General features: G+C 42.1%; 1 protein-coding gene across 5 annotated transcripts in view; it reads right to left on the bottom strand.

Annotated features, from left to right (window-relative positions):
* kcnab2a (potassium voltage-gated channel subfamily A regulatory beta subunit 2a) overlaps positions 1–15,453 on the bottom strand; it is a 143,634-nt gene that overhangs the window by 27,003 nt on the left and 101,178 nt on the right. The gene's annotated exons all lie outside the window — the stretch shown is intronic.

The raw sequence follows: 15,453 nt of genomic DNA, 5'->3' as shown, positions 1-15,453 counted from the left end.
TGCATATAGAGAGACACACACAAACACATCAATAAATTGACTACTCTACGGTTTGGCAATTCACCCTAACATGCCCCTAGCAAACAGACGCCAAGTGTTATTTTCTTGTGCATTAAAGACAGGCTGGTGTTTACAGTAAGTGGCTATGTATGCGGCTGAGGCTGCTGCAGTATACAGTCCTATCAGTGTTGGTACTGGAGTAGAGTGGCTACAGAACAACAGGCCTAAGTATCCTGCTCTGTGTTCCTCTCTAAAGAGACAGATTTGAAGTAGGAGTAAAGCCCATGCAGAGCCTCTCGGAGTGCAATATGAAGTCCTTATGTTAGGACACCCAAATCACACACACCCACTCCTTTTGTCACAAATACCACACTGCCATCTGCTCAGGTACAGTCTAAAAACGACGACTTTAAAGTAAAACAGACAATGCAGATGGACTGCTGAATCAGTTGTATAGGTAGGTGGGAGCAGGGTGGTGTTGCGTCTCCATCTCTGATAGCTAGCTCACACCTGAACACAGCAGTTTGATTTAAACACCATCTGCTTAATTCACACACAGACTCTGCCTGTTAGTTATACTGGGCACTGATTCAGTTTCAACTTTACAACTATAACACTGGGTGTCCAGAGCCCGTCAGCAGTTCCTGGCAGCCAATTAATCTTTAACTACAGTGGGGAGAACACGTATTTGATACACTGCCGATTTTGCAGGTATTCCTACTTACAAAGCATGTAGAGGTCTGTCATTTTTATCATAGGTACACTTCAACTGTGAGAGACGGAATCTAAAACAAAAATCCAGAAAATCACATGTATGATTTTTAAGTAATTAATTTGCATTTTATTGCATGACATAAGTATATGATCACCTACCAACCAGTAAGAATTCTGACTCTCACAGACCTATTAGTTTTTCTTTAATAAGCCTCCCTGTTCTCCACTCATTACCTGTATTAACTGCACCTGTTTGAACCCTCAATGAAACAGACTCCAACCTCTCCATAATGGAAAAAACAGAAAGCTGTGTAAGGACATCTGGGATAAAATTGTAGACCTGCACAAGGCTCAGATGGGCTACAGGACAATAGGCAAGCAGCTTGGTGAGAAGGCAACAACTGTTGGCGCAATTATTAGAAAATGGAAGAAGTTCAAGATGACGGTCAATAACCCTGGGTCTGGGGCTCCATGCAAGATCTCACCTCGTGGGGCATCAATGATCATGAGGAAGGTGAGGGATCAACTCAGAACTACACGGCAGGACCTGGTCAATGACCTGAAGAGAGCTGGGACCACAGTCTCAAAGAAAACCATTAGTAACACACTACGCCGTCATGGATTAAAATCCTGCAGCGCACGCAAGGCCCCCCTGCTCAAGCCAGCGCATGTCCAGGCCCGTCTGAAGTTTGCCAATGACCATCTGGATGATCCAGAGGAGGTCTGATGTGGTCTGATGAGACAAAAATAGAGCTTTTTGGTCTAAACTCCACTCGCCGTGTTTGGAGGAAGAAGAAGGATGAGTACAACCGCAAGAACACCATCCCAACCGTGAAGCATGGAGGTGGAAACATCATTCTTTGGGGATGCTTTTCTGCAAAGGGGACAGGATGACTGCACCGTATTGAGGGGAGGATGGATGGGGCCATGTATCGCGAGATCTTGGCCAACAACCTCCTTCCCTCAGTAAGAGCATTGGAGATGGGTCGTGGCTGGGTCTTCCAGCATGACAACGACCCAAAACACAGCCAGGGCAACTAAAGAGTGACTCCGTAAGAAGCATCTCAAGGTCCTGGAGTGGCTTAGCCAGTCTCCAGACCTGAACCCAATAGAAAATCTTTGGAGGGAGCTGAAAGTGCAGTGTGTGCAAACCTGGTCAAGAACTAGAGAAAACGTATGATCTCTGTAATTGCAAACAAAGGTTTCTGAACCAAATATTAAGTTCTGCTTTTCTGATGTATCAAATACTTGTCATGCAATAAAATGCAAATTAATTACTTAAAAATCATACAATGTGATTTTCTGGATTTTAGTTTTAGATTCCATCTCTCACAGTTGAAGTGTACCTATGATAAAAATTACAGACTTTACATGCTTTGTAAGTAGGAAAACCTGCAAAATCGGCAGTGTATTAAATACTTGTTCTCCCCACTGTGTATCCTGCAGGGAAAAGCAAGTCAGCTCCTCCTCACATTTACATGGCCACTGCAGTAAAATATGTCAAAATAGGTACAAGCCTCTACTGCTTGCCTATCCAAACCCAAGTCACAAATACCTTATTGTATTTCAGAATCCAGCTTCCACTTAAAGTCAACTCAAGAGTTTAAACACATAATGAACGGTCCATTGTCTGGCTGTGGATATTCAGTCCCAGCCTCTTTGCTGTTCATTGGGCTGTTCTAAGCCCAGCCTCCAGGGAATGGTGGCCAGAGTAGAGAGTAGAGAAACAGATGAAGCTGGGCAGAGAAAGAGAGAAACAAATGAAGCTGGGCTGAGAAAAGAGAGAAACAGATGAAGCTGGGCAGAGAAAGAGAGAAACAAATGATGCTGGGCTGAGAAAAGCGAGAGAAACAAATGAAGCTGGGCTGAGAAAAGAGAGAAACAGATTTAAGCTGGGCTGAGTAAAAGAGAGAAACAGATGAAGCTGGGCTGAGATAAGAGAGAAACAAATGAAGCTGGGCTGAGAAAAGAGAGAGAAACAGATGAAGCTGGGCTGAGAAAAGAGAGAAACAGATGAAGCTGAGCTGAGATATGAGAGAAACAGATGAAGCTGGGCTGAGAAAAGAGGGCCTCTAGATCTTATAGGACGGACTACCTACCTGCTCTGCCAGCCAGTCGGATATTCTACCATTTCCCTGAGAAGTGGAGACGGGCTGCTTTACATAATCATAAGCCATTTTGTGTTAATTCAGTCCTGACCAAAGCCATTGGGAGGAGGAGGATGAAACACAGGCTGGGGAGTAGTGAGGGGAGGTGGAGATATTAACCAGTCATGTCATACAGGCCCACAGGCCCACTGTAACACTCATGGGATAGCTAAAAATAAAGTTTGGCAACAATATGCGGTCTTAACATTTGAAAATGTTACCAGAGGTGACATCCACTGAACCACCATTCATCATCAAAAGAGTCTGAGTTAATCTTACCAAAACCTTAAACCTGTAGCTAATATTGACTTTTTCCCATGAGCAAGTCTTCACTAGCTAGCTAAGGTGTTCTGTGCCGGTAGAATCTGCATTTATGAAGTTCGAAATGTGCATGAAAGTTAGCTAGGTAGCGTCTGCTTGCTGGCTGTACCCGTCTGAAATCAATCCATATGAAACTAAAAGGCAGAGATGCTAACAACACCAGTTCACACACTCAATGCTGTATACTCCCTCTAGCAACTAGGTAACATAAACTCATCAAAAAAAGAAACGTCCCCTTTTCAGGACCATGTCTTTCAAAGATAATTCATAAAAATCCAAATACATTCACAGATATTAATTGTAAAGGGTTTAAATAATGTTTCCCATGCTTGTTCAATGAACCATAAAAAATTAACATGCACCTGTGGAACGGTCGTTTAGACACTAACAGCTTACAGACGGTAGGCAATTAAGGTCACGGTTATGAAAACTCAGGACACTAAAGAGGCCTTTCTACTGACTCTGAAAAACACCAAAAGAAAGATGCCCAGGGTCCCTGCTCATTTGTGTGAACGTGCCTTAGGCATGCTGCAAGGAGGCATGAGGACTGCAGATGTGGCCAGGGCAATAAAGTGCAATGTCCGTACTGTGAGACATCTAAGACAGCTCTACAGGGAGACAGGACAGACAGCTGATTGTCCTCGCAGTGGCAGACCACGTGTAACAACACCTGCACAGGATCGGTACATCCGAACATCACACCTGCGGGACAGGTACAGGATGGCGGCAACAACAACTGCCCGAGTTACACCAGGAACGCACAATCCCTCCATCAGTGCTCAGACTGTCCGCAATAGGCTGAGAGAGACTGGACTTAGGGCTTGTAAGCCTGTTGTAAGGCAGATCCTCACCAGACATCACCGGCAACACCGTTGCCTATGGACACAAACCCACCGTCGCTGGACCAGACAGGACTGGCAAAAAGTGCTCTTTGCTGACGAGTCGCGGTTTTGTCTCACCAGGGGAGTTGGTCGGATTCGCGTTTATCTTCGGAGGAATGAGCATAACACTGAGGTCTGGAGCAGGATCAATTTGGAGGTGGAGGGTCCGTCATGATCTGGGGCGGTGTGTCACAGCATCATCGGACTGAGTTTGTTGTCATTCCAGGCAATCTCAACGCTGTGCGTTACATCGCAGACATCATCCTCACCTGGTATTGTGACACAATAACGTCCATGGTATTTTGTTATGTTAATTAAAATGACTAACTCAAGTGGCTCATGCAATTGGAATTAATTTTTGGAAATGTCTTGAGTTGACTCATCAAATCACAGAACAGATTGAAGGGTACAATTCCTTCCATTTCAAGGACAGCTTTTTTCCATCTACGTAACATTGCAAAAATCAGAAACTTTCTGTCCAAAAATGATGCAGAAAAATTAATCCATGCTTTTGTCACTTCTAGGTTAGACTACTGCAATGTTCTACTTTCCGGCTACCCGGATAAAGCACTAAATAAACTTCAGTTAGTGCTAAATACGGCTGCTAGAATCCTGACTAGAACCAAAAAATTTGATCATATTACTCCAGTGCTAGCCTCTCTACACTGGCTTCCTGTCAAAGCAAGGGCTGATTTCAAGGTTTTACTGCTAACCTACAAAGCATTACATGGGCTTGCTCCTACCTATCTCTCTGATTTGGTCCTGCCGTACATACCTACACGTACGCTACGGTCACAAGACGCAGGCCTCCTAATTGTCCCTAGAATTTCTAAGCAAACAGCTGGAGGCAGGGCTTTCTCCTATAGAGCTCCATTTTTATGGAACGGTCTGCCTACCCATGTCAGAGACGCAAACTCGGTCTCAACCTTTAAGTCTTTACTGAAGACTCATCTCTTCAGTGGGTCATATGATTGAGTGTAGTCTGGCCCAGGAGTGGGAAGGTGAATGGAAAGGCTCTGGAGCAACGAACCGCCCTTGCTGTCTCTGCCTGGCCGGTTCCCCTCTTTCCACTGGGATTCTCTGCCTCTAACCCTATTACAGGGGCTGAGTCACTGGCTTAATGGGGCTCTCTCATGCCGTCCCTGGAAGGGGTGCGTCACCTGAGTGGGTTGATTCACTGATGTGGTCATCCTGTCTGGGTTGGCGCCCCCCCTTGGGTTGTGCCGTGGCAGAGATCTTTGTGGGCTATACTCAGCCTTGTCTCAGGATGGTAAGTTGGTGGTTGAAGATATCCCTCTAGTGGTGTGGGGGCTGTGCTTTGGTAAAGTGGGTGGGGTTATATCCTTCCTGTTTGGCCCTGTCTGGGGGTGTCCTCGGATGGGGCCACAGTGTCTCTTGACCCCTCCTGTCTCAGCCTCCAGTATTTATGCTGCAGTAGTTTACGTGTCGGGGGGCTAGGGTCAGTTTGTTATATCTGGAGTACTTCTCCTGTCCTATTCGGTGTCCTGTGTGAATCTAAGTGTGCGTTCTCTAATTCTCTCCTTCTCTCTTTCTTTCTCTCTCTCGGAGGACCTGAGCCCTAGGACCATGCCCCAGGACTACCTGACATGATGACTCCTTGCTGTCCCCAGTCCACCTGACCGTGCTGCTGCTCCAGTTTCAACTGTTCTGCCTTATTATTATTCGACCATGCTGGTCATTTATGAACATTTGAACATCTTGGCCATGTTCTGTTATAATCTCCACCCGGCACAGCCAGAAGAGGACTGGCCACCCCACATAGCCTGGTTCCTCTCTAGGTTTCTTCCTAGGTTTTGGCCTTTCTAGGGAGTTTTTCCTAGCCACCGTGCTTCTACACCTGCATTGCTTGCTGTTTGGGGTTTTAGGCTGGGTTTCTGTACAGCACTTTGAGATATCAGCTGATGTACGAAGGGCTATATAAATAAATTTGATTTGATTATTTTACTCCCTGACATGGGTACACTCAAAATAGCTGCTAGTTCACCCATTATGCCATCATTGACTTATTAATTCCATTTCTATGGGGAGGTCAACCTCAAGTGAACAGCCTGCTGCCCCCAGGGATGGATCTGTTATCTTCAGATCACAGCATTTTTTAATTTAAATTTTATTTTTATTTCACCTTTATTTAACCCGGTAGGCTAGTTGAGAACAAGTTCTCATTTACAACTGCGATCTGGCCAAAATAAAGCAAAGCAGTGCGAAGCAAACAACAACACGGAGTTACACATGGAATAAACAAGCGTACAGTCAATAACATAATAGAAAAAGTATATATACAGTGTGTGCAAATGGCGTAAGGAGGTAGGAAATAAAAAGGCCATAGTAGTGAAGTAATTACAATTTAGCAGATTAACACTGGAGTGAAAAATGAGCAGATGATGATGTGCAAGTAGAGATACAGGTGTGCAAAAGAGCAGAAAAGTAAATAAAACATGAGGATGAGGTAGGTAGATTGGGTGGACTATTTACAGATGGACTATGTACAGCTGCAGCGATCGGTTAGCTGCTCAGATAGCTGATGTTTAAAGTTAGTGAGGGAAATATAAGTCTCCAGCTTCAGCGATTTATGCAATTCGTTCCAGTCACTGGCAACAGAACTGGAAGGAAAGGCGGCCAAACGAGGTGTTGGCTTTGGGGATGACCAGTGAGATATACCTGCTGGAGCGCGTGCTACGGGTGGGTGCTGTTATCGTGACCAGTGAGCTGAGATAAGGCAGAGCTTTACCTAGCATAAACTTGTAGACGACCTGGAGCCAGTGGGTCTGGCGAAGAATATGTAGCGAGGGCCAGCCGACTAGAGCATACAGGTCGCAGTGGTGGGTGGTATAAGGGGCTTTGGTAACAAAACGGATGGCACTGTGATAGACTGCATCCAGTTTGCTGAGTAGAGTATTGGAAGCTATTTTGTAGATGACGTCGCCGAAGTTGAGGGTCCGTAGGACAGTCAGTTTTACTAGGGTAAGTTTGTGTGTGAAGGAGGCTTTGTTGCGAAATAGAAAGCCAATTCTAGATTTGATTTTGCATTGGAGATGTTTAATATTAATCTGGAAGGAGAGTTTACAGTCTAGCCAGACACCTTTGTTGTTGTCTACATATTCTAGGTCAGAACCGTCCAGGGTAGTGATGCTAGTCGGGCGGGTGCGGGCAGCGAACGGTTAAAAAGCATGCATTTGGTTTTACTAGCGTTTAAGAGCAGTTGGAGACCACGGAAGGAGTGTTGTATGACATTGAAGCTTGTTTGGAGGTTAGTTAACACAGTGACCAAAGGGCCAGATGTATACAGAATGGTGTCGTCTGCATAGAGGTGGATCAGGGAATCACCCGCAGCAAGAGAGACATCATTGATATATACAGCTCGAGAATTGAACCCTGTGGCACCCCCATAGAGACTGCCAGAGTTCCGGAAAACAGGCCCTCCGATTTGACACACTGAACTCTTGTCTGTGAGGTAGTTGGTGAACCAGGCGAGGCAGTCATTTGAGAAACCAGGGCTATTGAATTTGCAGGTAAGAATACAGTGATTGACAGAGTCGAAAGCCTTGGCCAGGTCGATGAAGATGGCTGCACAGTACTGTCTTTTATTGATGGCGGTTAAGATATCGTTTAGTACCTTGAGCGTGGCTGAGGTGCACCTGTGACCAGCTTGGAAACCGGATTGCACAGCAGAGAAGGTACAGTGGGATTCGAAATGGTCAGTAATCTGTTTATTAACTTGGCTTTCGAAGATTTTAGAGGCATGGCAGGATGGATATAGGTCTATAACAGTTGAACATTGAAGTGGGAAAGAATGGACCCATGCAAACAAGGTTGAATTCAATATGAAGTCATGGACATGATATCCTCTACCCTCAACTGAACATGGATTGTTCTATCATGTGCAGGCAGACAAAAAAAGAAGAAAAGCCTACGGCCAGGTACACTGCCATAGCTAGGAGGTCTATAGGCATGTGGCCAAGTCGAACATCCTTCTCCCGTCATAATGAGCAGGCAGCAATATCTACAAGGTTTTTCCGAAATCTCTCCTGGGGACTTCCTGGTCAAGGTCAAGCACAGGTTAGCCGGACAATGGTATAAAGCTGTTCTTCCTCCATCTTTATGGTTTAATTTCACCTGGCCTGGGTCTCCATCAGCACACCTGTCTGTCCCCCCACATTACACATTCTGTTCTGCCCCTGAACAGGCAGTTAACCCACTGTTCCCAGGCCGTCATTGAAAATAAGAATTTGTTCTTAACTGACTTGCCTGGTTAAATAAAGGTAAAATTAAAAAAAATTCAACTCTAGAGAAATACCCACTAGAGAGGACTACAGACTGACTCCATGGGTTCTGCTCTTAATGAGTAGAAACAGAATTTCATTATGCTTGGAAAGCTTGTGTTTCTTTTAGGAGTTTGAGTAGTGAGGCTCTGTTTGAACCACTGTGAGATGATTTTGCAGAAGGAAAATACAAATTAAATTGAATTGGAATTAGCTGCAGTGTGACCCATACGCCTGCTATTCTATGTTGTAACACAGAGCGAGGGGTCTCCCATGTACATTGGGCCCTGTGCTGAAATGTGAAATTGGAGAGTGTAGTGGCCCAGTTCTCTGCTCTGTAGCACTGGAGAGTTTATGTCAAGGGGCACGTCAGGGAAATGCACACTGACAAGAGCACAGAGTAGCCCAGCCTGCACCCTCCTGGGCACAGGGCTAACACTACGCTACGCTACACACACGTACACACAAAATCAAAAACATGTTCACAGCCAGGAAATGCTCAACACGTGCGCACACACACACACAACAAATTGCCTTGAGCTGGAGCCCATGTCCACTCATTCAATATCATCAAAAGGTCCAATGCAGCCATTTAAAAGGGAAATCTCAATATCAAATCATTTCTGGATAACAATTACTTTACTGTTATTATTTTTGACCATTTAATTTGAAACAAACAAACAAAATATTCTTAGAAGATAAGGGCAAGCAATAATTTAGCTAGGACTGTCTGGGAGTGGTTTAAGTAGGGAGGGGAAAACTGAAAATTAGCTGTTATTGGCAGAGGTTAGGAACTCTTTCTTATTGGTCTATTAACTAATTTACTGCATGGTGATGTCACCATGGAAGGCCAAAATTCCATTCCACCAAAATAGCTCTTACACTAAAAGGGAATTAGCATAATTTTCACAACTGCACATTATTATTCCAACCTCAGCGTGGATATATTTATAAAACACAGGAAAATCACGTTTTTGACTTGTCCTTTCAACCCGATTATCATGGTGTCGGTCAACATGACTAAGCAGCCGCCAGCATATCAGATAAGAGCGCTGCTTCTGCACATTCAGACTTTGAAAATCGAGTCCATTCAACATCTGGCCCATTCATATAAGTTTTCAGTGCACCCTCCCATCTTCATTGCAGTGAAAGCAATTGCTAAACAGCGGACTGATATTCAGAAGCAGCTAGAGTGGAAGTTGAGGATTTTAAATAAGAATATCCTGAAACACTGAGCTTAACAAAGACTCCTGTTCCTGCAAACATCCTCAGTTTATCTGAGTGCTGCAGCAATGCAAAAGGGATGCTCTTTCACTGGCAATGCAGATCAATCCCAGATCAATTTAACATAAGGAAGCCATAGACATTTAGCCTAGACTGTGGGTTTAAGGCATTTCATTTGACAACCACCCCCCCCCCCCCTAGCTTTCCAAGTACTGTCAGCTTATATGAAGAAGCTGTAATGACTAATTATTCACCTCACACAAACCATTTGCCATGTGTTTATGCAAGTAAATACCACCTTTAAAATGTGAATAGTTAGCCATCTATTTATTTTTTATTTTTTAAAGAACACATGTGACATTTGTACTAAATAGGTCCATTCGTGGCTCTGTTCTGTTATAATAGAAACACAGCTCAGCTTCCTTTTTGAGTCTTAAATAGAGCCTAACATAGAACAGAACTAATGGAGTGTAGGTGTCAGTTGATAAGTTGAAAATATTTTTACATCTTATTCAAACCACTAGAACAGAGAGTTGCTGATGATGGACTGATCTTTACTGAGAGGTTCAGGCTGCAGTCCACATTGCACAGAATAATTATTAATATAGGTTGCCGTGGGAAAATTAGGTTATAATCATTTAAGAGAACAACTACCATCAATCCCAAACTATTAAAGCTTTAGAAGGCAGCACATGACATTTTAGAGTAAGGAGCTGTTTGAAGAATAATTGTACCGACAAGCCTGATTTTCATATACTGCTTACTGCCAAATACAGAACAGACCAGAAACATAACTATATGAATGATTTGTCCTGTGTTATGCATATCTATTAATTCAAATATGTCTGAGCCATTCCAATTCACATCAATCATATACATACAACATTTAGAGGATGGCATGTAATCTATTTATAATTATGCAAAAGGAGCAGTAAAGGGGGGAACAAACTCAGCATGAAACCCTTCTTCCTGTATGCAATCTGATACCAGTAAACATATATTATCTATATACCATAGTCCCATTTTCGTTAAATCACCGTCAGATATCCAGGTTTCGATCTTCCATACTGTGCTTTCACCCAGTAATTAAGTCTATCCTAATGTCATTACCCACATTCTCTGTATCAGGTCTCCAGTGACTATGGTCTGTGCCTATGTCAGGGTTGTCAGACTCATTCCATGGAGGGCATAGTGTTTGCAGGTTTTTGTTTTTTCATTTAAATTAAGCTGTAGACAATTAGTCTAATTAGTGACTAATTCATAAATCAAGTAGGGATGAGAGAAAATCTGCAGACACTTGGCCCTCCATGGAATTAGTTGGACACCTTTGGTCTGTCCTTCCTAGGGTTGCAAAGTTACCGGTAATTTCCCAAAGTTACCGGAACCTTTAGTAAGTTTGGTAATTAACAGAAAATCTGTCAATCTATCGTAACTTGGTAATTTATACTTAAATAACTTGTAAAAATGTATTCATATACAGTACCAGTCAAACATTTGGACACACCTACTCATTCAAAGGTTTGTCTTCATTTTTTACTATTTTCTATATTGTAGAATAATAGTTAAGACATCAAAACTATGAAATAACACATATGGAATCATGTAATAACCAAAAAAGTTGTTAAACAAATCAAAATATATTTTATATTTAAGATTCTTCAACGTAGCCACCCTTTGCCTTGATGACAGTTTTGTGCACGTTTGGCATTCTCTCAACCAGCTTCATGAGGTAGTCACCTGGAATGCATTTCAATTAACAGGTGTGCCTTATTAAAAGTTAATTTGTGGAATTTCTTTCCTTCTTAATGCATTTGAGCCAATCAGTTGTGTTGTGACAAGGTAGGGGTGGTATACAGGTATACAGAAGATAGCCCTACTTCGTAAAAGACCAAGTCCATATTATGGTAAGAACAGTTCAAATAAGCAAAGAGAAATGACAGTCCATCATCACTTTAAGGCATAAAGGTCAGTCAATCTGGAACATTTCAAGAACTTCGAAAGTTTCTTCAAATGCTGTCGCAAAAACTGTCGCAAAAACCATCAAGCGCAATGATAAAACTGGCTCTCATGAGGACCGCCAGAGGTAAGGAAGACCCAGAGTTACCTCTGCTGCTGAGGATAAGTCCATTAGAGTTACCAACCTCAGGCAATTAACTGCACCTCAGATTGCAACCCAAATAAATGCTTCAGAGTTCAAGTAACAGACATCAACTGAGGAGACTGCGTGAATCAGACCATAATGGTTGAATTTATGCAAAGAAACCACTACTAAAGGACACCAATAATAAGAAGAGACCTGCTTGGGCCAAGAAACACGAGCAATGGACATTAGACCAGTGGAAATCTGTCCTGTGGTCTGATGAGTCAAAATTAGAGATTTTTGGTTCCAACCGTCTTTGTGAGACGAAGAGTAGGTGACCGTGAAGCATGGAGGGGGTGGTGTGATGGTGCTTTGCTGGTGATACTGTCTGTGATTTATATAGAATTCAAAGCACACTTAAGAGAGCCAGAAATCTTGCTTGTTTGTAGGTGACCAAATACTTATTTTCCACCATAATTTGCAAAAAAAAATCATTAAAAATCCTACAATGTGATTTTATGGATTTTTTCCCCTCATTTTGTCTGTCATAGTTGAAGTGTACCTATGATGAAAATTACAGGCCTTGCTCATCTTTTTAAGTGGGAGAACATGCACAATTGGTGGCTGACTAAATACTTTTTTCCCACTGTACCTTTATTTAACAAGGCAAGTCAGTTAAGAACAAATTCTTATTTTCAATGACGGCCTGGGGGGGGGGGGGGGTTAACTGCCTGTTCAGGGGCAGAACGACCGATTTGTACCTTGTCAGCTCGGGGGAACCTTTAAGTTGCAACCTTTAAGTTGCTAGTCCAACGCTCTACCCACTAGGCTACACTAGACTACCCTGCCACCCCAACTAACTGTGTAACTCTCCAAACTATTAACTTTTTCCACAACTGGCACCAGTTTGACGCCAAAACAATGACAAAAAATCCATATTGACATAATGTAAAACTTCAATTCATTTTCTTAATTCACTCAACACAACAGGCGCTTATTAAAGACAGGCTTCTATTTTAGCCAGGCATTTATTTCCTTAATGCACATAGCTTTTGCTCATTTGTATAGTTAATTGTTTAATACATTTCTTCATTTCCCACACTGTGTATCATTTAAACAATGTGTCATGGTTATGTTGTCATAGTATGGCTCTATAAAAATGTTTCATGTTAAACTTTTCCTTGACAGAATAATTATTCTCCTCTTTGACTGTGTATTTTCAGCAATCTTACTTTCGCCAGCTAATTTCGCCACTGCCGATTTCTAGGGGTCTGGGCCCGGTTTCATAAAACATCTTAAATGTTTCCCTTAAGGGTTTACTTTAAGGAATACTTTTCCCTTACCTAAGGGAATTGTTTAAGGGTGTTGCATAGAGCCCCTTTAACATTTCTTTAGGTAATGGAATAATTTAAGGGTTTTGCTGTAGTTTGAAAGTATATACTGCAGAAAGAATCTCTGGTTACCATGGAGATGACCTGATTCAGACTGAACATTTGTCAGAGATTGCATTTATTTTGGTAGAACACAAGATATAACTTTTACATTAAAAACAGGAGAAACTGATTGATTCAGAAGATAATAAATTGCATTTATTTGAGTAATTTTTTACTCAACTTGTTTCTATTACTTTCTATAGCACATCATGCTAACTTAGAGTAGGTAGTTAGCTAGCTTTATAGACATGGATTGTGCACCTTCCATTGTTCAGCTAAGTAGCTGGCTGTTGTCCTTTTAAACCAAAACCAGAGGAAAGCAACATTCACCTCCACAAATACAGTTTAGATTTATATCCATACTGAATTTAGATGCACCATGCAGAAATTGTTCTGCCATTTCCTGGTTGTAAAAATTCTAATAGTATGCCTAATTTCAGTATCTATGTGACAAAACAAGCTTACCCAGCCCCAGCTAACACACCTGACTCCAATAATCAACTAATCATGATCTTCAGTTAAAAATGCAATTAGTTTATATCAGGTGTGTTTGCTAGGGATGGGAGAAAAGTGTGACACCAAGCAGGCCTCCGAGGACTGGAATTGCCAAGGCCTGGTGTAGAGAATCATTGTACCATCTAAACCGCTGTGAAATATATTTTCCATAACGAAAAATATAGTATTTTCAGCTGTTTGAAGCTGGTGTACAAAACCGAAAGTAAGACGCAAAAACGAAAATGAAGAACAGGGAGCATAGCAACAGTGCACATAGAACAGAACTACCGCTTCTTAGACTTGCTTTCAATGAGAATGGCATATCTATGTGCATTTGGTCGGGTTGCCCAAAAAGCTTTAAGGGACCTCATGGGCACCCTTAACTTTCACTTAATTTAAGAAGGAAATGTGCATTAAAATGTTTTGTGCTACTGACTTAAAGTTAAGGAAACTTTAAGGGGAAAATTCACTTTTATGCATCAGGCCCTGTTCTCCCGAAGTTGTCCGAACTGTTTATGTGCTTGCCAATTAGCTAGCAGTTCTCAGCTGTTAACAGCCAGTGGCGAGCACTCTTACTGGCGATAAAAATGATTGACCTAATTTTTTCTTATTCATTACTGAATTATTTAATGTAACAAATTAAACATTAAACCTCGTAAACAATTCATGGTAATCTCGTAAATAATTCATTTAGACCAGACGATTATTTGAAACCCGCGTTTATTTTCAGAAGTGTATGCCATTGCCGGGCTATTAAAAAGGGACAGGCGGCTATTTGAGACTGCATTTAATTGAAGTTTTCAGGTATAATAAATAAAACCCTCATATGGAACACCAAAGATATTCACAAAGTTTGTGGTTTATATTTAGGATAATGTTTTACAGCTTTGTCATTCTATTTGTTTATTTTAAAATCATCTTATTTAATTATTTCATATTTTACATGTGATAAGGCCACACTGAGGGCCAGAGATAATTAGACACTTGTGATAATCTGAAGTACCCAAAAGGGCCACTAGAGGTGATAACAAAATTCTTGTAGTTTACTGGTAAACTTAAAGTTTAAAATAATATACCCTCCCTTTGCAACCCTAGTCCTACCTATACTTCATACAGTCTTTCCTACTGCAGTATACTTCATACAGTCTTTCCTACCTGCAGTATACGTCATTCAGTCTGTCCTACCTATAAGTCATGCAGTCTGTCCTACCTATAAGTCATGCAGTCTGTCCTACCTATAAGTCATGCAGTCTGTCCTACCTATAAGTCATGCAGTCTGTCCTACCTATAAGTCATGCAGTCTGTCCTACCTATAAGTCATGCAGTCTGTCCTACCTATAAGTCATTCAGTCTGTCCTACCTATAAGTCATGCAGTCTGTCCTACCTATAAGTCATGCAGTCTGTCCTACCTATACGTCATGCAGTCTGTCCTACCTATAAGTCATGCAGTCTGTCCTACCTATAAGTCATGCAGTCTGTCCTACCTATACGTCATTCAGTCTGTCCTACCTATACGTCATTCAGCCTGTCCTACCTATACGTCATTCAATCTGTCCTACCTATACGTCATTCAGTCTGTCCTACCTATAAGTCATTCAGTCTGTCCTACCTATACGTCATTCAGTCTGTCCTACCTATAAGTCATTCAGTCTGTCCTACCTATACGTCATTCAGTCTGTCCTACCTATACGTCATTCAGTCTGTCCTACCTATAAGTCATGCAGTCTGTCCTACCTATACGTCATTCAGTCTGTCCTACCTATAAGTCATGCAGCCTGTCCTACCTATACGTCATTCAGCCTGTCCTACCTATACGTCATTCAGTCTGTCCTACCTATACGTCATTCAGTCTGTCCTACCTATAAGTCATTCAGTCT

Source organism: Oncorhynchus masou, chromosome 5 (genome assembly GCF_036934945.1).
Source record: "Oncorhynchus masou masou isolate Uvic2021 chromosome 5, UVic_Omas_1.1, whole genome shotgun sequence".
NCBI classification, from domain to species: domain Eukaryota; kingdom Metazoa; phylum Chordata; class Actinopteri; order Salmoniformes; family Salmonidae; genus Oncorhynchus; species Oncorhynchus masou.
Note: the sequence above shows the minus strand (reverse complement) of the source record. Positions and strands in the feature narration are given on the sequence as shown.